Here is a 24,691-nt window from a genome sequence, read left to right on the forward strand (position 1 = left end):
ATGGCCGAGTAGCAAGCAGTTTACTCTGGGCACCTTATTCATCCAAGCTACTCAATACTGCATTGGTAGGAAGGTCAGTTTTACAAGGGTGTTTGACAGCATGAGTGAAGGGTGCGAAATAGGAAGCCAATTCAGTTTTACTCTGTATGTATGGAATGTAAAACGAACCGGACCAAATGGAGAAACAAATAATCAAACCCTAATTCGAGCTTTAGCTCAGAACTGTGTGAAAATGACCTTTGTGTGCATTGAGGACTGGCATGTGAGATGAGTTCAGAGCATGTTTGAGGAGCAGCCAGTTAAGTGTTGGGGCTGATCCTGAGACCAAACCTTTGGGTGGCTCTATCAGAATAAGCTTTATTTGCGAAGTACATTTTCACATACCCGGATTTGACTCGGTGAAGTGGTGATGCTAGCAATAGGCTAAATGTACAGACTTAATATAGAGGAATTTACACCATCTCTACATATAAACAGAATATAAAATAATTTTGTTGCAAGTCACGTGCTGCCTCACTGAGCACCACATAGATGGCTAAGTACATTAGCATGGATGGATTCTCTGGGCAATATGCTCCTTGGCAGTTCCACAGAGCAGTGAAATTCTTTCTCCAATTTCTGCCGCTCTTAAATGCATTTATTTAATCTGGTTTAGGATGATCTCTTTTGCAAGTGTGTGTGTGTGTGTGTGTGTGAGAAAAAGCGAGGGAAGAAAATTAAATGAGTAGCCCATTGAATTATGATTCCTTCTACCTTCATTCCTTCCACAAATGTGATTGCATTTCTATGCATGCATATTGTATAGGCTTTTCATGTCTGGAATTGTCATGCGGGTTGTATTATCCTGCCGTGTCTGTCAATATGACTCTCTCGCTTTCTTTGATTTTATATATATTTATAAAGCCACATTGATAACATCCATCACTTCACAACCCCAGTCCTGGTTGGAATAACAGAAGAGATTTTGCCAATGAGCACTGTTGTCTCAGGGAGAAGGTCTGTCAGGGGTCAGCATGGCTATGGGAGAATCTCATTTTCATTTCCTTGATTCCTCAAGTTTTTCTATTGAATGAGAAGGTCAGAGGGGAGGGACCTCCTTTCTTCTCATCCAATGGGTTTTGGGAAGGTGAAGAGAGAAACTTGAGGAATCAAGGAAATTCAATTGAGTCTCCCCATGTCCATATCAAGTCACTTGCTGGCAGTTTCCTGAGACCACAAGATCTTCTTTGCCTGACCTGCTGACAACTAGCCAGCATGCCTCCTCATGGTGACAACTTTATGTTGCACATCACATGTCAGCCCGGACAGTGGGCACAGAAGATAAAAAAAAAAAATATATATATATATATAATATACTTATTCCATTGTGGGAGAGAGAGGGGGATACGGGTAGCTTTTGGAATTGGGAGGGTTATTTCGGCTGTTCAGGGCTAGAACCCCATTATTTGGGGTTGGCATCTGTCATTTTTAGAGTATCGTAACCCTTTGTAGGTGAGAGAAGGGGACAGGCTCAAACTGCCAACAATAACAAAACCATTAGCATCAGCTGTGAGCTCTGACATAATCTGTCAACAGTCAGTGAAATAGTATGATTGTTTTGGCCTTGGTTTCAGGATATGAGGAGTATACATTCTGGGCCCCCCAAAAAATATAGGACTACTATCCCAAATTCTCTCTATCCCTACAAATATAGGCTGCCGCTTACAGCCATCAGATTTTTCAAAATGATGTTTGCAAATAAACAGCAATCCAAAACACCACTGGCCTTGAACACAAACCACTGCCAGAAGGATTGACCAGTTAACAGTACAGAAATGAGAATGGTTCCTCCTCCAATGGTTACTCCTCCACATTCTTCCCACGACAACCCAGGGAGAAAAAAAAATCCCTCTTTGAAAATGTTGAGCATTTCCTTTCCAGATAGACTAGACTGAGGATTTGTTCTCTCTGAATGGGAAATATGGGGAGCAGATTCAAACAATGGTCAGACACATCAAACTACTTAGTTCTTTAGAGGATTCCTAGAGAGGACTACTTAGTTCTATGAGAACCTTAATCATATAGCACATACGAAAAGACGGGGGCTCACTATTACCACAAAGGAAGCATGTAGTTTAGGAAAGGTGTGTCTGTGTGGATCAATCCCTCCCTCCCTCTGGGAAGTAGCTGTATGTTCCTCAGTATTGGCACACTAGCTCTGCCAACAGTGAGCTGGCCAGCACACAACTGGTTGGAGTTTTGAATAGTACTCGGTCAGGTAATGTGTATTTATCAAGATGATGAATAAGGGAGTTGACGTATCTTTTTATATTCCCGATCACGCTTTCATTCTCAATACTGCACTAGTATGCACATTCCACAGGAGATGGGCTTAGTAGTGAGTTGACCCAATTGTAATCTGGTAAGTGCTCTTTTTAAAGTGGTACCCTTTCCTTTATCTTAAACCCCAGTGGGTTTACATAATTAAGTCTTGTTGCTGTAATGTTGATTCGCAGTTGGCTGTACAGTGTGAATATTGTCAATCACGTTAAAATATCACAGTACAATCATGTGAAATTCAATCGTTTTGAATGTAAATTTGACATCTTCATAAGTATTTTTCATAAAAGTGACATTGTTCAATCTGATACAAGCTATTAGCATGACTGGGGGTGTGTAGGCTAACCCCCCCCCCCCTGTTTCATAATGATCTACAATGGAGCTTTACTCTTAAACCAATGTTGCTCTGTATGTTCCAGACTCTTCTAATATAATATGCCACTTAGCAGATTTTTATCCAAAGCAACGTACAGTCATGTCTGCATACAGTTTTTACGTATGGGTCTTCCTGAAAATAGAACACACTATTCTGGAATTGCAAGTTTCAGTCTACCAACTGAGCTACAGAGGACCTCTTTTTTTGTGTGTCATGCATACATCTCATTTAATAAATGTCGTCTTCTTCTGTGTTTTTCTAGGCGTGCCTGCCTGGTGTGTCCGTGCGGAACATTAGTCTATATCACCAAATACACCAGGGTCCCCTGACCTGAAGCCTGTTCATATCTGATGCCCTTTCAGAAGAGAGAGTACCACCGCACTGTGGCTAGAGATTTTGTTTTAAGGAAGAGAACCCCCCCCACTGTTTGGAAAAGGGTAAGAACTTGTCTTTTATCCTGACGAGCGTCCTGTTCAGGGACTGTACACTACCATTCAAAAGTTTGGGGTCGCCTAGAAATGTCCTTGTTTTGAATGACAAGCATTTTTTTTTGTACATTACAATAACATCAATTTGATCAGAAATACAGAGTAGAGATTGTTAATGGTTAAAATATATATATAAGGATCTTGTACAACACTGTACTGCTCCCTTCACAGAACAGCGTAAACTGGCTCTAACCAGAATAGAAAGAGTGGGAGGCCCCGGTGCACAACTGAGGAAGAGGACAAGTACATTAGTATCTAGTTTGAGAAACAGACTTCTCACAAGTCCTCAACTGGCAGATTCATTAAATAGTACCCGCATAACACCAGTCTCAACAGTGAAGAGGCGACTCCGGGATGCTGGCCTTCTAGGCAGAGTTCCTCTGTCCAGTGTCTGTGTTATTTTGCCCATCTTAATCTTTTCTTTTTATTGGCCAGTCTACGATATGGCTTTTACTTTGCAACTCTGCCTAGAAAGCCAGCATCACTGTTGACGTTGAGACTGGTGTTTTGCGGGTACTATTTAATGAAGCTGCCAATTGAGGACTTGTGAGGCATCTGTTTCTCAAACTAGAGACACTAATGTACTTGTCCTCTTGCTCAGTTGTGCACCAGGGCCTCACAGTCTTTATATTCTGGTTAGAGCCAGTTTGTACTGTTCTGTGAAGGAAGTAGTACACATCATTGCATGAGATCTTCAGTTTCTTGACAATTTCTCACGTGGAGTAGCCTTCATTTCTCGGAACTAGAATAGACTGATGAGTTTCAGAAGAAACATTTTGAGCCTGTAATCGAACCCACAAATGCTGATGCTCCAGACACTCAACTAGTCTATAGAAGGTCAGTTTAATTGCTTCTTTAAATCAGAACAACAGTTTTCAGCTGTGCTAACATAATTGCAAAAGGGTTTTCTAATGATCAATTAGACTTTTAAAATTATGAAGTTGGATTAGCTAACACAACGTGCCATTGGAACACAGGAGTGATGGTGTTTGATAATGGGCCTCTGTACGCCTATGTAGATATTCCATTAACAATCAGCTTTTTCCAGCTACATTAGTCATATACAACATCAACAATGTCTGCACTGTATTACTGATCAATTTGATGTTTATTTTAATGGACAAAGAAAGCATCAAGCTCCCTCACGCTCCAGAAACAGGGGAGAGGTTCCCTCCTGCCACATTCTCTCGGGCAAGGCTTACTGTCATCCTGGGTGGGAGGTGGACTGATTTGGATGGCGGAGGTGGCAGGTCTCCTGGAGGAGCTGAAACAAGGGGCAAAGAGTGAACACTCGGCCTCCCTCCCCTAATAAGACAAAGCACCCTGTGCTTAAGTGAGAGGTGGAAGTGCCTGTACCTGTCACTTGCCGTTTGGGTTGTGTGCCAGTGGTATGCTAGTAGCAGCCTGTTCAGCAGGCATTCTAACCTTGGGGGCTTGATCTGGCTAATTTAAACACAAAATAGCCCACGGTACTTGATCTGTCTAGCTGCTCAATATGGATTTGCTTTGAGTTTATTAGTTCTCAAAGAGATGTCCATTGTGAACAAATACGAAGTTATAGTACTTTTTGTACTACACCACATGTAAGATCTTTGACTATTCATGTGTACTGCATTACTGAAAGAAATGGCATTTGGCTCATAGGCATTTTGTGTATTTCAACAAGTTTACATTTTCTTCACCTTCTGTACGTTAGGGAAGAAGTGGGGGAGAATGAATTATGAACCTTCATGAATAATTGAAAGTGTTTGGCAGAATTTATTAATTAATATGTGAGAAAGGCATCTCCTAGAGCCATTTACTGTGCTGGGACTAACTCACAACACCGCCTGATTCTGCAAGGCTGCTTCAACCTGGAGAATGATTAGCCAGTCAGGGCAGACAGACCTTTTGTCAAATTATGCATATTTAAGACCTCATGAGACATAGTCTTACGTCAGATGGCGTTACTCCTACGCAACGCTCGTCCCTCAACCGATCTGTCTTGTAGGATGTGAAAGTTTTATATATTAAGTATTTGAATACTCCCGAGTATCTACCATTCAACAATGAAAACATAATCACTGCGTTCTCGTATGAATCTCCATGAAATAGGCAGAATAACTAGAAAAATTATTACAAATGTGACAGTGATTTAATAGTTTGCCGTTGTGAGAAAATAAAAACTAAGCGGTGGCTTTCCCTTGCATAAATGATGTGCTAGGACGTCAGTCTCCAGTGCAATGACTTCAACTTGATCATCTGCTTAGCCTACTGTTGTAATGTTAGCTAGCCACACTGAACAAAAATACAGTTGAAGTTGGAAGTTTACATACAATTAGGTTGTAGTCATTAAAACTTGTTTTTCAACACCTCCACAAATTTCTTGTTAACAAACTATAGTTTTGTCAAGTCGGTTAGGACATCGACTTGTGCCTGACACAAGTAATTTTCCCAACAATTGTTGACAGACAGAAAATTTCACAATTGTATCACAATTCCAGTGGGTCAGAAGTTTACTGTGCCTTTTAAACTGCTTGGAAAATTTCAGAATGATGTCATGGCTTTAGGCTAATTGACATCATTTGAGTCAATTGGAGGTGCACCTGTGGATGTATTTCAAGGCCAACCTTCAAACTCCGTGCCTCTTTGCTTGACATCATGGGAAAATCAAAAGAAATCAACCAAGACCTCAGAAAAAAGACCTCCACAAGTCTGGTTCATCCTTGGGAGAAATTTCCATATGCCTGAAGGTACCACGTTCATCTGTACAATGGTACGGAAGTATAAACACCATGGGACCACGCAGCCGTCATACCGCTCAGGAAGGAGACGCGTTCTGTCTCCTAGAGATGACCATACTATGGTGCGACGGCTGCGTGATCCCAAGAACGACAGATTTTCAGTGTCAGCTCGGGGATCTATTCTTGCAACCTTACAGTTCACTTGTCCAACGCTATAACCACCTGCCTCTCGTTGCACTCCACAAGAGACTGCTTGTTACGCGAATGCAGTAAGCCAAGGTAAGTTGATAACTAGCATTAAACTTATCTTATCAAAAACAATCAATCATAATCACTAGTTAACTACACATGGTTGATGATATTACTAGTTTATCTAGCGTGTCCTGCGTTGCATATAATCTCACTGAGCATACAAGTATCTGACGGAGCGGTGGTAGGCAGGAGCCGGCTCGTAAGAATTCATTCAAACAGCACTTTGTGCGTTTTGCCACCAGCTCTTCGTTGTGCGTCAAGCATTGCGCTGTTTATGACTTCAAGCCTATCAACTCCCGAGATGAGGCTGGGATAACCGAAGTGAAATGGCTAGCTAGTTAGCGGAGTGCGCGCTAATAATGTTTTAAACATCACTCGTTATTCCCCTTATTCTGCATGGGTAACACTGCTTCGAGTGTGGCTGTTGTCGATGTGTTACTGGTTCGAGCCCAGGGAGGAGCGAGGAGAGGGACGGAAGCTATACTGTTACACTGGCAATACTAAAGTGCCTATAAGAACATCCAATAGTCAAAGGTTAATGAAATACAAATGGTATAGAGGGAAATAGTCCTATAATTCCTATAATAACTACAACCTAAAACTTCTTACCTGGGAATATTGAAGACTCATGTTAAAAGGAACCACCAGCTTTCATATGTTCTGAGCGAGGAACATAAATGTTAGCTTTCTTACATGGCACATATTGCACATTTACTTTCTTCTCCAACACTTTGTTTTTGCATTATTTAAACCAAATTGAACATGTTTCATTATTTATTTGAGGCTAAATTGATGTTAGTGATGTATTATATTAAGTTAAAATAAGTGTTCATTCAGTATTGATGTAATTGTCATTATTCCAAATAAATCAAATAAAAATCGGCCGATTAATCGGTAGCGGCTTTTTTGGTCCTCCAATAATCGGAATCGGCGTTGAAAAATCGGTTAACCTCTGATGTAAACTTCTGACCCACTGATGTGATGAAAGAAATAATAGCTGAAATAAATAATTCTGTCTACTATTATTCTTGCATTTCACATTCTTAAAGTAAAGTAGGGATTCTAACTGACCTAAAACAGGGAATTTTTACTAGGATTTGTCAGGAATTGTAAAAAACAGAGTGTAAATGTATTTGGCTAAGGTGTGTAAACTTCCGACTTCAACTGTATATAAACGCAACATGCAACAATTTCAAAGATTTTAATTTTTGGGTTTCCAGTGCAAATGGATTGACTATTTCAAAATGAGGAACTGTAATTTTTTTACAGTTCATATAATCAAATCAGTCATTTGAAATAAATTCATTAGGTCCTAATCTATGGATTTCACATAACTGGGAATGCAGACATGCATCTGTTGGTCATAGATACACACCCGTCATTTTTTTTTTAAGGTATCAGAAAAGCAGTCCGTATCTAGTGTGACCACCATTTGCCTCATGCAGCATGACACATCTTCTTTGCATAGAGTTGATCAGGCTGTTGACTGTGACCAGTGGAATGTTGTCCCACTCCTTTTCAATGGCTGTGCAAAGTTGCTGGATATTGGCAGGAACTGAAACACGCTGTCGTACATATCGATCCAGAGCATCCCAAAAATGCACAATGGGTGACATGTCTAGTAAGTATGCAGGGCAAGGAAGAACTGGGACATTTTCAACTTCCAGGAATTGTGTTCAGTCCTTGCAACATGGGGCCGTGCATTATCATGCTGAAACATTTTTTTTTTCTTCACCTTTATTTAACCAGGTAGGCTAGTTGAGAACAAGTTCTCATTTGCAACTGCGACCTGGCCAAGATAAAGCATAGCAGTGTGAACAGACAACACAGAGTTACACATGGCGTAAACAATTAACAAGTCAATAACACAGTAGGAAAAAAAGAGTCTATATACATTGTGTGCGAAAGGCATGAGGTGATGTCAGCGGATAAATGGTACCAGATTGGTCCTCAGGATTTCGTTATGGTATCTCTGTGCATTCAAATTGCCATAGATGAAATGCAATTGTGTTTGTTGTCCGTAGCTTATACTTGACCATACCATAACCCCACCTCCACCATGGGGCACTCTGATCACAACGTTGACATCAGCAAAATACACGCTGTCTGCTCTCTCCCCGGTACTGTTGACACCGGGATTAATCTTTGAAGAGCACACTTCTCCGATGTGCTTGTGGCCAACTTTGGTGAGCCTTTGCCCACTGAAGTCAGTTACAACGCTGAACAGCAGTCAGGTCAAGACCCTGGTTTGGATGAAGAGCAGGCAGATGAGCTTCCCTGAGACAGTTTGTTTGTGCAAAAATCCTTTGTTTGTGCAAACCCGCGGTGTCATCAGCTGTTCGGGTGGCTGGTCTCAGATGATACCGCAGGTGAAGAAGTCAGGTCCTGGGCTGGCATGGTTACTTGTGGTAATTTATTTTATCTGGCAACTGCTCTGGTGGACATTCCTGCAGTCAGCATGCCAATTGCAAACTCCCTCAATTTGAGACATCTGTTGTCCCTAGCACAAGGTGCACCTGTGTAATGATCATGCTGTTTAATCAGCTTCTTGATATGCTACACCTGTCAGGTGGATGGATTATTTTAGGAAATTATAGATTGGCACTATCAGGGATGTGGACAAATTTGTGCATAACATTTGAGAGAAATAAGATTGTTTTGTTCTTGGAAAATGTATGCTATCTTTTATTTCAGCTCATGAAACATGGGACCAACACTTTACATGTTGAGTTAATATTTTTTTCAGTGTAGTTTTCTGACATACTGTTAAACCCCTGAGCTGACAAGGTAAAAATCTGTCGTTCTGCCCCTGAACAAGGCAGTTAACACCCACTGTTCCCCAGTAGGCTGTCATTGTAAATAAGAATTTGTTCATGACTGACTTGCCTTGTTCAATAAAAATATAAATGTTTGAAAAAAATGCCGTCTAAATTGTTTGAGGTTGCCATACATTGTTTACCGGGTTTAATGTTTAATTCAGTAATGTCTCGAAATAGTTATGGCTATCAGTTTTTATCGGCAATAAGAAACTGCTAGCCATTGGCTGCTAATAGCGGAGACCTGCTAGCTAACTGGCAAGTACAAAACACAGTTGCCAACCTCGAGTACAGAACTGGCATACTAAGATAAAATAAATGTGACACTGTGTGTAAAGGGTAACACATTAGTGCAGGAAATGAAAATGCTGGGATTAAACAATTAACTAACTATGCAAATGAGCAAAAGCTGTGTGCATTAAGGAAATAGACGTCTGGCTCAAATAGAAGCCTGGCACAAATAAGCGCCTTTTAAGCCATTTAAAAGCTCTGGCTATTATTAGAAGTTTTACTGTAGCTAGTTAGCTCTACTTTGTAAATTCACTCTGGCTATCTACTCCGATTTCAGAGCACTCTCATCTGAGCGTGCCAGAACGCAGAATAACTGATGAATTTACGAACGCCCCACACCTGTTGAATATGGCCGCTGTTAGTAAATATCTGCAAAAAAGCATAGTTAAATTGTTGTCACCAACATTAGCCAGTTAGCTTGGGTGCTTGACTGCCGTTGTGAGGTCAGAACGCTCGGATCAACCCTACTCTGCGGCCGGAGTGTCCAGTGTACACTCCGAGAGCAAAACACTCTGAATTTACAAACGAACAATCTGACTACACTCTCTGAATTTATGAATGCACAGAACAAATTCACTAACACACCCATTGTGTGTGCAGCACTAAGTAAGTAGCTGGTTCGTTAGCATTATCTTTTCAGTGACCGGCCCAGCTAGCAGACTAATGTTGGACAAATTTATGGACAAACCTAGGACAAACCTAGGTAATGTTTTTAATGTTAGACAGCCGCTGTAGCCGGACTTCTTTTGATCTATACAATGACCCTTTGCGAGATACGAGACAGATCAGTGCAGGCGCTGTCAAACAATGCTCATCAGGTCCTTTGAACCAGTATCTTGGTAGAGGCACAGCCAACACTCAGCTACTGTAATGACCAACAGATGCTCCCCATTGTGATTAGTTGACTTGACTGTTGGCTTGTTTTCTAGTGCACACGTCTTTGAATTCTAATGAAATGGGCCTTTGAGAAAATTGATTGTTTGCTTTACGGTCACTGGCACTGACGGGTAGGCCCAGGGCACTGTGCATAGATTTACAATGTAGCTTTGTTTTGGTCTTTTAACCTGCTTTCAATTTGTTCTGTGTTTATTTTCCTATTTTTGTTTTAGGAGGAAATGTCAGAAGGACTTATTTTTTTCCTTACGTTTTTAGAACCCTGCGTCTCATAGGAACATCCCCAATGCCAGAGTTTCCCAAAGTCGGTCCTGAGGACCCCAAGGGGTGAACTTTCAGTTTTTTGTCTTAGCACTACAGTTGATTTTAGAAATATTCAAAGCTTGATGAGTTGATTATTTGAATCAGTTCTATAGTGCTAGGCCAAAGACCTTTTGGGTCCCTAGAATGGAATTTGGGAAATGCTGCCCTATGTTATGTTGAACTAAATGAATTAATATAGTACTGTGGACCCTCATTTGAAAAACACCTCACTTGCATCTGCTCTGTCTGACCTCAGACAGAAAAAGGACCCCCGGTCCAGACGAGGTCAGAGCAGGGCACGTGACGTCTACAGTGTGTCTGGCTGTAGCCTGGGCGCCTAGCCTCTGTCCCTGACTCAGTACCTGTCCCTGATTCAGTACCTTTGGCTCTCAGGGGCCTCGTTCCAAACCGCCAACTCAGAGCTTTTATAACCCTCAGAGGGGACTTTAAAACACAAAAGCTCACGCAGTAGAAAAGATGCAGAGGACAGCCACTAAACTGATGGGACCCAGGTGGCACTAAACTGCAGAGGCCACTGTGATAGTTCATAGTGACAGGCCAGTCAGAAGGTTGTCATTTGCATGCAGAAAGGGTTGATAGAGCTGAGGTAGACAGTCAGTGCTCAAGTGTGAGTTTTACTTGCCTTTGGTTTTACCCCTGAAAATGGGCCTCCGCTCAGGCAGGCTACATAAACGTTTAAGTTATAGTGGGTTGGGTTGGGGGGATGGGGGGGGCGTGGCGTGGTAACCAACAGTGTTGCTATATCCATGTGTCCATACAGAATCATTAAACTATCTTACACACTCAATCTGCCCATAGTTCATCAGGATGTCATGGGAAGTAGGCATGCAGAGCTGACTTCTCATGGCCCAGCTTTATAGTGGATGGAGCCTTGTCAGTGGAAGTAGTAGGCCTAAATCACAGCCACGTAGCCTTGACACATAATTACAGAGGAGGCTGTTAATATGGTCTCTACAAGACATTAGCATCTCACACTGGACCCAAAGACACTTGGCAAGTTTTTTTGAGGAATCAGTGGGGAGGCGAACGACACAAAACCCAACACTTTAAGCAGGTTATTCTGAGCATCGGCAGGACAGCATTCCTCTGTGGCGTTCTTTCGATCCATGCCCCCTCGACAGACAGCGGGCTGGCAGATGGTCTGTCTGTGTGGATGAACGTTGCTCTGCTGTGCCCTCTACTTCTCCCCAGCCGGCCAGCCTTTGCATGTCATCCCTGTTCTCCCTTGTTTGCCCTGATTGATGGATTGTGTTGCAAGCAGCCTAGTTCTTCTGCAGGTATGTGCTGCAGCACCTGGTTCAGTATGACAGCATGTCGTCCCCACCAGCCGTCTCTAAATTTGACTGGAATGTGTTCCAGAAGAGGGGGTTGCTTTGCTGCCTGGCTATCAGAACTGGTCCAGCTGTGTCTCTTGTTAATGAGAGCACAGCAGTGCTTCCAAGTTGGACAGTGGTTGAAGCCTGGTGATGAAAAGCTAGGCTACCCATTGAGACCAGATGAAGGGAAGCGAGAATGGAAGAATGGTCTTCTGAGTGAGATGTTGCTGCTGATTAAGATGCTTGACCCTGAAGCCTTGTTCCGTACACACATGGCCTATCATACTATAGTAGCTCTTTGGGTTCCATCTCTGCTCCCTGAGCATTAAGGCAGTCTTCACAACATTAATATTTTACTGTACGAACAGAGACAAATTCTGACACGTGGGAGGTTGGTTCCGTATATTAGAAGAAAATAAATAAATAAATATATATATATATATATTTTTTTAAATATTTATTTTCTAAAAAAATAAATTTAAAAAAAGCAGCAACATAAGATGTTGAACAACTTCGTTGGTTATGCTGGGGAAGAGGGAGGGAGAGTGGAAATGTTTCCTTCAACCCCCCTCCCACACCCCCACGGCGCTGCTCAAACGAGACCCCACCGACACTTTTTCTTCAGCTGCGATTCAACTCAATTATCTGAATGGCTGAGTCGCCTGTACCCTTTTCATAATGGCTTGTTGTGTTTAGGAATTCTCGGCATGCTGATAATTTACAATGGAGGGGGCCACATTGAACCACCCCTGCCTCACCTGTCTCCCTCAGCACCAAGCCAAATTAAACACTAAAGGTGACTGTTTTGTTTACCCCCCCACTCTTTCTCTCCCTCTCCATTCCCCCTCCTCTCATGCTCCCTCTATTCTCCATGCCAAACCTCATGCCAGGCTTCTATTCTCTAAAGGCCTTTTATTTTGTTTTGGAACTGCTATGTAGTAGGTCTGGTATTCTTTTTATAGAATGATGTGTGCATATGGTAGTTATGTAAGGATATTTTATCTGGTAATCCTGCTTTAGTCACATATGCTCAAATTGGTGGCTTGAGCTGTCTGAACTGGACAATCGCCTGTTTCCTTTCCCATTTTATGTTTTTCATTTGTGATAGTTCTTTCGGGAATTAAAAGAGCAGTTGTGTTATTTGTCTGGTGTTCTCATATTTCTGTAATGCCAACTGATTGTGTTGTTGTGAGAACGTTGTTCACATTCATTGAAATTCTAATCTCTTGACTTAGAAAAATTGGAATGTTCATTGAATCAAAGTAGACCATGTATCACGGGATAAAGACTTATTTTCCTCCATTCTGTTAAATGGCTTCTATGCATTTTGCCGCCAACTTCATGTTTTTTTTAATAACACATGGGTTGTTTAGGATTTAAAGCTCACGGCAGAGTTTTTCCTTTCCTTTCTATCTCAGGCTTCCAGGACACTGGAGCTATGGGGATGTGTCAGGAGCACTGAAAGGGGACTGCATGGTGAAAAAAAACGTTCTCTGTTCTAACTAAATCCGTGGTCCTCTTCCACTTAATCACCTTCTCCCTGTGGTGTGTTCCAGTCAGCTCGCTCTGAACATGCCTCATCCACCAGCATGTTATTGCAGCCTCCTCCCCACCAGACACCGCTCCCCATGCGTTTTGAATCCATCAACCCTCCCCTCGTCTCCTCTGTTCCCCAACGGTGACACCATCGGAGCAGGGAAGTGTAATGACCTAAATTGATGTACTTCAGGGTGAGACGACACCATTTAAGTGAGGGATGCAGCTGCCATGAAGCCAATCGCTCCCTAGTGCATTGGTCCTGCTCACTTCTCCAGTCCCCACGCCTTGTCGTCTTAACCTCCAAGCTCTGGGCAGTGGTGTAACTTTGTATCACTGTGTGACGCGATTAGTGAGACCACACTGAAGAGTCAGACTCTAGTCGCTGGGGGGTATTCAACCCCACAGATAATAGAATGTACGGAATGCCCTCTTCCAATCTCTCCCTGTATATGCTGTGGATTGCAATCGGAGCAATCCACAGCATTTAGTCAACATACGTAGTTGGAAATGCCTAGGGCTTTATCTTGTCATGGTGGACACAGAAACTATGGAGAGGAAATGGATGTTTAGTAGTATTCAATATAATAGCACAGTGCTCTTTTCCTGGTCCGATCAGGTGTTAAGGGGACTTCTTAGGGATCAAATCCCATTAACGGGTTCGATTTGAAAACATCCGGTGAAATGGCAGAGCACCAAATTAAATTATTAGAAATATTTAACTTTCATACAATCAGAAGTGCAATACACCAAATTAAAGCTGTATTTCTTGTTAATCCAGCCACCGTGTCAGATTTCAAAAAGGCTTTACGGCGAAAGCAAACCCATGCTATTATGAGGACAGCACCCCATCAAACAAACACAGACAATCATATTTCATCCCGCAAGGCGCGACACAAAACTCAGAAATAATTATATAATTCATGCCTTACCTTTGACGAGCTTCTTCTGTTGGCACTCCAATATGTCCCATAAACATCACAAATGGTCCTTTTGTTCAATTAATTCCGTATATATCCAAAATGTCCATTTATTTGGCGCATTTGATCCAGAAATACACCTGTTCGAACTCTCGCAACATGACTACAAAATATCTAAGTTACCTGTAATCTTTGTCCAAACATTTCAAACAACTTTCCTAATACAACTTTAGGTATTTTTTTAACGTAAATAATCAATCAAATTTAAGAGGGGATAAACTGCGTTCAATAGATAAAAACCAAGTGGAGCGAGCTTTCAGGTCGCGCACCCCCTAACAAACAGTACACTACACTCGACCCTCGTTCTGAACAGCCCTACTTCATTACACAAAGGAAAAACATCAACCCTAAAGATTTCTAAAGACTGCCTTGAAATCTGCTTCTGGTGCCTGTTTGTCCTCAGGGTAGGCAGACATCATTCAAACAGTTTTAGGAACTTCAGAGTGTTTTCTATCCAAATATACTAATAATATCCTAGCTTCTGGGCCTGAGTAGTAGGCAGTTTACTTTGGGCACGCTTTTCATCCGGATGTGAAAATACCTCCCCCTAGCCTAGAGAGGTTAAGGGGAAATACACTAGTGTCTACAAATAGCTCTCTAAAATCAAATCAAACTGTATTTGTCACGTGTGTCGAATACAGCAAGTCTAGAGGGGGTACAGGGGGTACTGAGTCAATGTGCAGAGGTAGATGCTTTGTGCCCACTGACAAAGCAAGGCTTACACATTCTGAATGACTGATTAAACAATTATTGTATTCTTCAGGGTCAAAATATAAATATATAGCTATTGAGTTTAATCTGATCTAAGTTTAAGCCAATCTCAGATGAAGATGAGGGCTATTTTTTGGTGTGTTTGCTCAGGGTAAGAGAGGAATTATAGAGTGGAAGTGAAAAGGTAGGGCAGTCTCCCTGCGTTGTGATTGGAGAAGCCAAGAGTGAGTGTCATTGATCTGGATGTTGGAGATGTGTGCTGCAGCCCGAGGTCATCCCTAGTGTTTCAGAACTGAATTGCTGATTCTAGAAAACGTGCAATCCTAAATCTCACCACGCTCTCTTTCTGGGAAAGGGCTGGCATGTAGTCAACACGTTTCAGATGCTGCTGTGCACCTTCAATCGACTTTTGAATGCAGCCCTATTTTTCCTCCTCTGTTCTTATTTACTGTGCTCCGTTAAAGTGAGAGCGTAGTTATTTTATCCTCAGTTTGGTACAGAAAAGTCTACACTTGTAGCAGTTTTACTGAGCTAAATGTCAAGGTCAGTAGAGTACAGATTATAGGCCTCATGGATCATTTTTAAGGAACCCCATGAGGCTTTGCCAGAGAGGGTTGGATGTGAAAACAGAGTTATGGGAGAGACATCCCCCTCACCACAGCCTTAAGAATGTATGATATCTGGTATTTAATAAAGTACTGGTATGCAGTCTCCATAGGCAACCCTGCTAATGGATATCATGAGGAGCAGCCCATGCCTGTGGTTCCAGCACTTACTCCATTTCTATATCAATCAATCAGTCAAATGTACAGTGGCAAGAGAAAGTATGTGAACCCTTTGTAATTACCTGGATTTCTGCATAAATTTGACATTTTATCTGATCTTCCGGCGCCGACAGAGATGGCCGCCCTGCTTTGCGTTCCTAGGAACCTATGCAGTTTTTTGTTTTTTTACGTGTTATTTCTTACATTAGTACCCCAGGTCATCTTAGGTTTCATTACATACAGTCGAGAAGAACTACTGAATATAAGAGCAGCGTCAACTCACCATCAGTACGACCAAGAATATGACTTTCGCGAAGCGGATCCTGTGTTCTGCCTTTCACCCAGGACAACGGAATGGATCTCAGCCGGCAACCCAAAAAAACAACTTCGTAAAAGAGGGAAACAAAGCGGTCTTCTGGTCAGACTCCGGAGACGGGCACATCGTGCACCACTCCCCAGTATACTTCTCGCCAATGTCCAGTCTCTTGACAACAAGGTTGATGAAACCCGAGCAAGGGTAGCATTCCAGAGGGACATCAGAGACTGTAACGTTCTTTGCTTCACGGAAACATGGCTTACTGGAGAGACAAAACCTGGGATCATTGCTATTCTAACTTCCGCGACGCATATAAGGCCCTGCCCCACCCTCCTTTCGGAAAAGCTGACCACGACTCCATTTAGTCGATCCCTGCCTACAGACAGAAACTAAAACAAGAAGCTCCGACGCTGAGGTCTGTTCAACAATCTGATTCCACACTCCAAGACTGCTTCCATCACGTGGACTGGGATTGTTTCGTATTGCGTCAGACAACATTGAAGAATACGCTGATTCGGTGTGCGCGTTCATTAGAACGTGCGTTGAAGATGTCGTTCCCATAGCAACGATTTAAAACATTCCCAAACCAGAAACCGTGGATTGATGGCAGCATTCGTGTGAAACTGAAAGCGCGAACCACTGCTTTTAATCAGGGCAAGGTGACCAGAAACATGACTGAATACAAACAGTGTAGCTATTCCCTCCGCAATGCAATCAAACAAGCTAAGCGTCAGTATAGAGACAAAGTAGAATCTCAATTCAACGGCTCAGACACGAGGTATGTGGCAGGGTCTACAGTCAATCACGGATTACAAAAAGAAAACCAGCCCCGTCACGGACCAGGATGTCTTGCTCCCAGGCAGACTAAATAACTTTTTTGCCCACTTTGAGGACAATACAGTGCCACTGACACGGCCTGCAACCAAAACATGCGGCCTCTCCTTCACTGCAGCCGAGGTGAGTAAAACATTTAAACGTGTTAACCCTCGCAAGGCTGCAGGCCCAGACGGCATCCCCAGCCGCGCCCTCAGAGCATGCGCAGACCAGCTGGCTGGTGTGTTTACGGACATATTCAATCAATCCCTATCCCAGTCTGCTGTTCCCACATGCTTCAAGAGGGCCACCATTGTACCTGTTCCCAAGAAAGCTAAGGTAACTGAGCTAAACGACTACCGCCCCGTAGCACTCACTTCCGTCATCATGAAGTGCTTTGAGAGACTAGTCAAGGACCATATCACCTCCACCCTACCTGACACCCTAGACCCACTCCAATTTGCTTACTGCCCAAATAGGTCCACAGACGATGCAATCTCAACCACACTGCACACTGCCCTAACTCATCTGGACAAGAGGAATACCTATGTGAGAATGCTGTTCATCGACTACAGCTCGGCATTTAACACCATAGTACCCTCCAAGCTCGTCATCAAGCTCGAGACCCTGGGTCTCGAACCCGCCCTGTGCAACTGGTACTGCAACTGGGTGCGTGGCCACGCACGCCTCCAACTCAAACATCAAGTTTGCGGACGACACAACAGTGGTAGGCTTGATTACCAACAACGACGAGACGGCCTACAGGGAGGAGGTGAGGGCCCTCGGAGTGTGGTGTCAGGAAAATAACCTCACACTCAACGTCAACAAAACTAAGGAGATGATTGTGGACTTCAGGAAACAGCAGAGGGAACACCCCCCTATCCACATCGATGGAACAGTAGTGGAGAGGGTAGCAAGTTTTAAGTTCCTCGGCATACACATCACAGACAAACTGAATTGGTCCACCCACACACGCAGCAGCGCCTCTTCAACCTCAGGAGGCTGAAGAAATTTGGCTTGTCACCAAAAGCACTCACAAACTTCTACAGATGCACAATCGAGAGCATCCTGGCGGGCTGTATCACCGCCTGGTACGGCAACTGCTCCGCCCACAACCGTAAGGCTCTCCAGAGGGTAGTGAGGTCTGCACAACGCATCACCGGGGGCAAACTACCTGCCCTCCAGGACACCTACTCCACCCGATGTTACATGAAGGCCATAAAGATCATCAAGGACAACAACCACCTGAGCCACTGCCTGTTCACCCCGCTATCATCCAGAAGGTGAGGTCAGTACAGGTGCATCAAAGCTGGGACCGAGAGACTGAAAAACAGCTTCTATCTCAAGGCCATCAGACTGTTAAACAGCCACCACTAACATTGAGTGGCTGCTGCCAACACACTGACTCAACTCCATCCACTTTAATAATGGGAATTGATGGGAAATGATGTAAAATATATCACTAGCCACTTTAAACAATGCTACCTAATATAATGTTTACATACCCTACATTATTCATCTCATATGTATGCATATATACTGTACTCTATCATCTACTGCATCTTTATGTAATACATGTATCACTAGCCACTTTAACTATGCCACTTTGTTTACATACTCATCTCATATGTATATACTGTACTCGATACCATCTACTGTATCTTGCCTATGCCGCTCTGTACCATCACTCATTCATATATCTTTATGTACATATTCTTTATCCCCCTACACTTGTGTGTGTATAAGACAGTAGTTTGGGAATTGTTAGTTAGATTACTTGTTGGTTATTACTGCATTGTCGGAACTAGAAGCACAAGCATTTCGCTACACTCGCATTAACATCTGCTAACCATGTGTATGTGACAAATAAAATTTGATTTGATCTAAGTCACAACAATAGACAGTGTGCTTAAACGAATAACACAGAAATGATTCTATTTTTCTTGTGTATATTGAATACATCATGTAAATATTCACAGTGTAGGTTGAACAAAGTATGTAAACTTCTAGGCTAATGACTTCTCCAAAAGCTAATTGGAGTCAGGAGTCAACTAACCTGGAGTTGAATCAATGAGACGAGATTGGAGATTTTGGTTACAGCTGCCCTGCCCCATAAACACTCACAAAATTTGAGTTTGCTATTCACAAGAAGCATTGCCTGATGTGAACCATGCTTCGAACAAAACATCTCAGAAGACCTAAAATTAAGAATTGTTGCATTGCATAAAGCTAGAAAGGATTACAAAAGTATCTCTAGAAGTCAGTCCATGGTAAGACAAATTGTCTAAAAATTGAGAAATTTCAGCACGGTTGCTAGTCTCCCTAGGGGCTGTTGTCCTGCAAAGCTGACTGCAAGAGCACAGCGCAGAATGCTCAATAAGGTTAAGAAGAATCCTAGAGTGTCAGCTAAAGATGTACAGAAATCTCTGGAACATGCTAACATCTCTGTTGACGAGTCTACGATAAATAAAAACACTAAACAAGAATGGTGGTCTTGGGAGGACACCACGGAAGAAGCCACTGCTGTCCAAAAAAAACATTGCTGTACGTCTGAAGTTTGAAAGAGCACCTGGATGTTCCACAGCTCTACTAATATTCTGTGGACAGATAAAACTACAGTCTAGTTGTTTGGATGGAACACACAACACTAGGCGTGCTGTGCCTGTTTTTTTCTCCACACAAGCATCAAAACCTCATCCCAACTGTAAACTATGGTGGAGGGTGCATCATGGTTTGGGGCTGGCTCAGGGCCTGGACAGCTTGCTATCACTGATGAACACTTCCTCCCAGCTGCCCACTGCACCGAGGATAGGAAACACTGTCACCACTATAATTGAGAATTTCAATAAGCATTTTTCTACGGCTGGCCATGCTTTCCACCTGGCTACCCTTACCCCGGTCAACAGCACTTCACCCAAGACAGCAACTCGCCCAAGCCTTCCCCAGTTCTCCTTCTCCCAAATCCAGTCAGCTAATGTTCTGAAAGAGCTGCAAAATCTGGACCCTTTCTAAAATTATCTGCCGAAATTGTTGCAACCCCTATTACTAGCCTGTTCAACCTCTCTTTCGTGTCGTCTGAAATTGGAAAGCAGCTGCGGTCATCCCCATCTTCAAACTCTTGACCCAAACTGCTACAGACTTATATCTATCCAACTTGCTTTTCTAAGGTCTTCGAAAGCCAAGTTAACAAACAGATTACCGACCATTTCGAATCCCACCGTACCTTCTCTGCTATTTAATCTGGTTTCAGAGCTGGTCATGGGTGCACCTCAGCCACGCTCAAGGTCCTAAACAATATCATAACCGCCATCGATAAGAAACAATACTGTGCAGCCGTATTCATTGACCTGTTGTCCGGGCCTCTGGCAGTCTCTATGGGGGTGCCACAGGGTTAAATTCTTGGACCGACTCTCTTCTCTGTATACATCAATGAAGTCGCTCTTGCTGCTGGTGAGTCTCTGATCCACCTCTACACCATTCTGTATACTTCTGGCCTTTCGTTGGACACTGTGTTAACAACCCTCGAGGCAAGCTTCAATGCCATACAACTCTCCTTCCGTGGCCTCCAATTGCTCTTAAATACAAGTAAAACTAAATGCATGCTCTTCAACCGATCGCTGCCTGCACCTGCCCTCCCGTCCAACATCACTACTCTGGACAGTTCTGACTTAGAATATGTGGACAACTTCAAATACCTAGGTGTCTGGTTAGACTGTGTAAACTCCTTCCAGACTCACATCAAACATCTCCAATCCAAAGTTAAATCTAAAATTGACTTCCTATTTCACAACAAAGCACCCTTCACTCATGCTGTCAAACACCCTTGTAAAGCTGACCTTCCTACCAATCCTCGACTTCGGCAATGTTATTTACAAAATTGCCTCCAATACCCTACTCAATAAATTGGATGCAGTTTATCACAGTGCCATCTGTTTTGTCACCAAAGCCCCATATACTACCCACCACTGCGACCTGTACACTCTCGTTGGCTGGCCCTCGCTTCATACTCATCGCCAAAACCACTGGCTCCAGGTCATCTACAAGACCCTGCTAGGTAAAGACCCCCCTTATCTCAGCTCACTGGTCACCAAAGCAGCACCCACCTGTAGCACGTGCTCCAGCAGGTATATATCTCTGGTCACCCCCAAAACCAATTCTTCCTTTGGCCGCCTCTCCTTCCAGTTCTCTGCTGCCAATGACTGGAACAAACTACAAAAATCTCTGAAACTGGAAACACTTATCTTCCTCGCTAGCTTTAAGCACCAGTTGTCAGAGCAGCTCAGATTACTGCACCTGTACATAGCCCATCTATAATTTAGCCCAAACAACTACCTCTCCCCCTACTGTATTTATTTATTTATTTTGCTCCTTTGCACCCCATTATTTCTGTCTCTACTTTGCACATTCTTCCACTGCAAACCTACCATTCCAGTGTTTTACTTACTATATTGTATTTACTTTGCCACCATGGCCTTTTTTTGCCTTTACCTCCCTTATCTCACCTCATTTGCTCACATTGTATATAGACTTATTTTTCAACTGTATTATTGACAGTGTTTGTTTTACTCCACGTGTAAGTCTGTTGTTGTATGTGTCAAACTGCTTTGCTTTATCTTGGCCAGGTCCCAATTGTAAATGAGAACTTGTTCTCAACTTGCCTACCTGGTTAAATAAAGGTGAAATAAAAAATAAATAAATAAAAATGAATTCCCAAGTTTATCAAGACATTTTGCAGGAGAATGTTAGGCTGTCTATCCAGACATCCCAAGAATATTGCTGAACTGAAACAGTTTTGTAAAGAGGAATGGTCCAGAATTCCTCTTGACCGTTGTGCAGGTCTGTGGTTAGAGCGTTGGACTAATAACCGGAAGGTTGCAAGTTCAACCCTGACAAGGTACAAATCTGTCATTCTGCCCCTGAACAGGCAGTTAACCCACTGTTCCTAGGCCGCCATTGAAAATAAGAATTTGTTCTTAACTGACTTGCCTAATTAAATAAAGGTAAAATTAAATTTTAAAAATCTGCAACTACAGAAAACGTTTGGTGGAGGTTATTGCTGCCAAAGGTGAGTCAGCCTGTTATTAAATCCAAGGGTTCACATACTTTTTCCATACTGCACTTTGAATGTTTACACGGTGTGTTCAATAAAGACATGAAAACATATAATTATTTGTTTTATTAGTTTTAGCAGACTGTTTGTCTATTGTTGTGACCATATTTATGCCAAAATCCAGGTAATTCTAAAGGGTTCACATGCGTTTTCTTCCCACTGTATTTATATAGCCCTTTTAACATCAGCAGATGTCACAAAGTGCTTATACAGAAACCCAGCCTAAAATCCCACCGAGAGCAAGCAATGCAGATGTAGAAGCACAGTGGTTAGGAAAAACTCCCTGGAAAGGCAGGAACCAGGCTATGAAGGGTGGCCAGTCCTCTTCTGGCTGTGTCGGGTGGAGATTGAGTACATGGCCATTAAGGCTAGATTGTTCTTCAAGATGTTCATATTTACCAGCAGGGTCAAATAATAATCACAGGGGTTATAGAGGGTGCAACAGGTCAGCATCTTCCTAGGGCAGGCATTCCGCTAAAGGAACCCCTCGACAACATTCTGCTGAAAAGGCAGCTAGCAAGATTTTACATTTTTTTAGAAATATGTAGCTTTCACACATTAACAAGTCCAATACAGCAAATGAAAGATAAACATCTTGTTAATCTGCCCATCGTGTCCGATTTCAAATATGCTTTACAGGGAAAGCACAACATATGATTATGTTAGGTCATAGCCAAGTAAAAAAAAAAACACAGCCATTTTTCCAGCCAAAGATAGGAGTCACAAAAAGCAGAAATATAGATAAAAATTCATCACTAACCTTTGATCTTCATCAGATGACACTCATAGGACATCATGTTACACAATGCAATAATGTTTTGTTTGATAATGTGCATATTTATATCCCAAAATCTCAGTTTACGTTGGCGCATTACGTGCAGTAATGTTTTGATTCCAAAACATCCATTGATTTTGCAGAAATACTCATAATAAACATTGATAAAAGATACAAGTGTTATTCACAGAATTAAAGATTTAAGACTTCTCCTTAATGCAACTGCTGTGTCAGAGTTTTAAAAAACTTTACGGAAAAAGCATAGTCTGAGAACGGCGCTCAACCCAAAACAGCCAGAGGAATATCTGCCATTTTTGAGTCAACAGAAGTTAGAAATCACACCATAAATATTCACTTACCTTTGATGATATTCATCTGAAGGCACTCCCAGGAATCCCAGTTCGACAATAAATGACTGATTTGTTCCATAAAGTCCATAATTTATGTCCAAATAGCCACTTGTTGTTAGCGTGTTCAGCCCAGTAATCCATCTTCATGAGGCGTGAGCACTTCGTCCAGACAAACTCGAAAAGTTGAAAAACTACAAACCTCAGATGTCCCACTTCTTGGTTGGATTTTTCTCAGGTTTTTGCCTGCCATATTAGTTCTGTTACACTCACAGACATCATTCAAACAGTTTTAGAAACTTCAGAGTTTTTTTCTATCCAATACTATGCAATAATCATAATATGCATATATTAGCATCTGGGACAGAGTAGGAGGCAGTTCACTCTGGGCACGCTATTCATCCAAAAGTGAAAATGCTGCCCCCTATCCCAAAAGAGTTAAGAGTAAATTACAGTTGGCTTTTCATAGCTGAGCCTTGAGGTTGAGGCAGCAGGTGTGGGATAAGGTAGACTGTGTACACCACCTAAAGCAGTAAGGACAGGAAAGCAGGTAGGTATGCCAATCCTCGGTCTACCATCTGTTAGCTGGTGATGATTGAATTGCTTCTTAAGTCTGTGTTTGTTTAAAAACCTCTTGCTCCTACCTGAGACGCAGACGTCCCATCTAGACATCAGGAAATGCAAATGTGCTACGCTACATGCTAATAGCATTCGTTAAAACTCAAACGTTCATTAAAATACACATGCAGGGTATCAAATTAAAGCTACACTCGTTGTGAATCCAGGCCACAAGTCAGATTTTTAAAATGTTTTTCGGCGAAAGCATGAGAAGCTATTATCTGATAGCATGTAACACCCCAAAAGACCCACAGGGGACGTAAACAAAATAATTAGCATAGTCGGCGCTACACAAAACGCACAAATAAAATATAAAACATTCATTACCTTTGACCATCTTCTTTGTTGGCACTCCTTGATGTCCCATAATCAATATTGGGTCTTTTTTTCGATTAAATCGGTCCATATATAGCCTAGATATCGATCTATGAAGACTGTGTGATAAACGGAAAAAAATAGCGTTTCATAACGTAACGTCATTTTTTAAAAGTAAAAAAGTCGACGATAAACTTTCACAAAACACTTAAATACTTTTGTAATGCAACTTTAGGTATTAGTACACGTTAATAAGCGATAAAATTCATCAGGAGGCGATGTAAATTCTATAGGTGGTCGTCTGGAAAAAATGTCCGGAAAAAACTCAACCAATACATCCTGTTGGACGCCGGAGGGAATCGGTTCCCTTGGGTCGGTTCGACCAAGAATCAAATCCGAAGCAAATGAGAAGACTCTAGACATCCTGTGGAAGCTGTAGGTACTGCAACCTCGGCCTCATTTAATACGGTTCACCTTTAACAATTCCTGGAAGTGGCGCATGGATATTTTTTTCCATTTTCAGTGATCAGATTTTCCTGCGCTTTTCGATGAAACAGACGCTCTGTTATAGTCACAGCCGTGATTTAACCAGTTTTAGAAACGTCAG

At 42.4% G+C, this 24,691-nt stretch overlaps 1 protein-coding gene across 5 annotated transcripts in view; it reads left to right on the forward strand.

Moving 5' to 3' along the window:
- The window catches only part of LOC112231114 (bifunctional heparan sulfate N-deacetylase/N-sulfotransferase 1), a 126,543-nt gene that overhangs the window by 26,277 nt on the left and 75,575 nt on the right, over positions 1-24,691 (forward strand). For 3 of the 5 annotated variants that reach the window (XR_002950416.2, XM_024397680.2, XM_024397681.2), the window contains exon 2: positions 2,958-3,132. The exons of 1 other annotated variant lie outside the window; for it this stretch is intronic. The gene's annotated coding sequence lies outside the window, so the exon portion shown is untranslated. Of the gene's footprint in view, positions 1-1,979; positions 2,402-2,957; positions 3,133-24,691 lie in introns of those variants that run through there. One more of the 5 variants, XM_042311058.1, reaches the window with a different exon arrangement.

This window comes from Oncorhynchus tshawytscha, linkage group LG33 (genome assembly GCF_018296145.1).
Source record: "Oncorhynchus tshawytscha isolate Ot180627B linkage group LG33, Otsh_v2.0, whole genome shotgun sequence".
NCBI classification, from domain to species: Eukaryota; Metazoa; Chordata; class Actinopteri; order Salmoniformes; family Salmonidae; genus Oncorhynchus; species Oncorhynchus tshawytscha.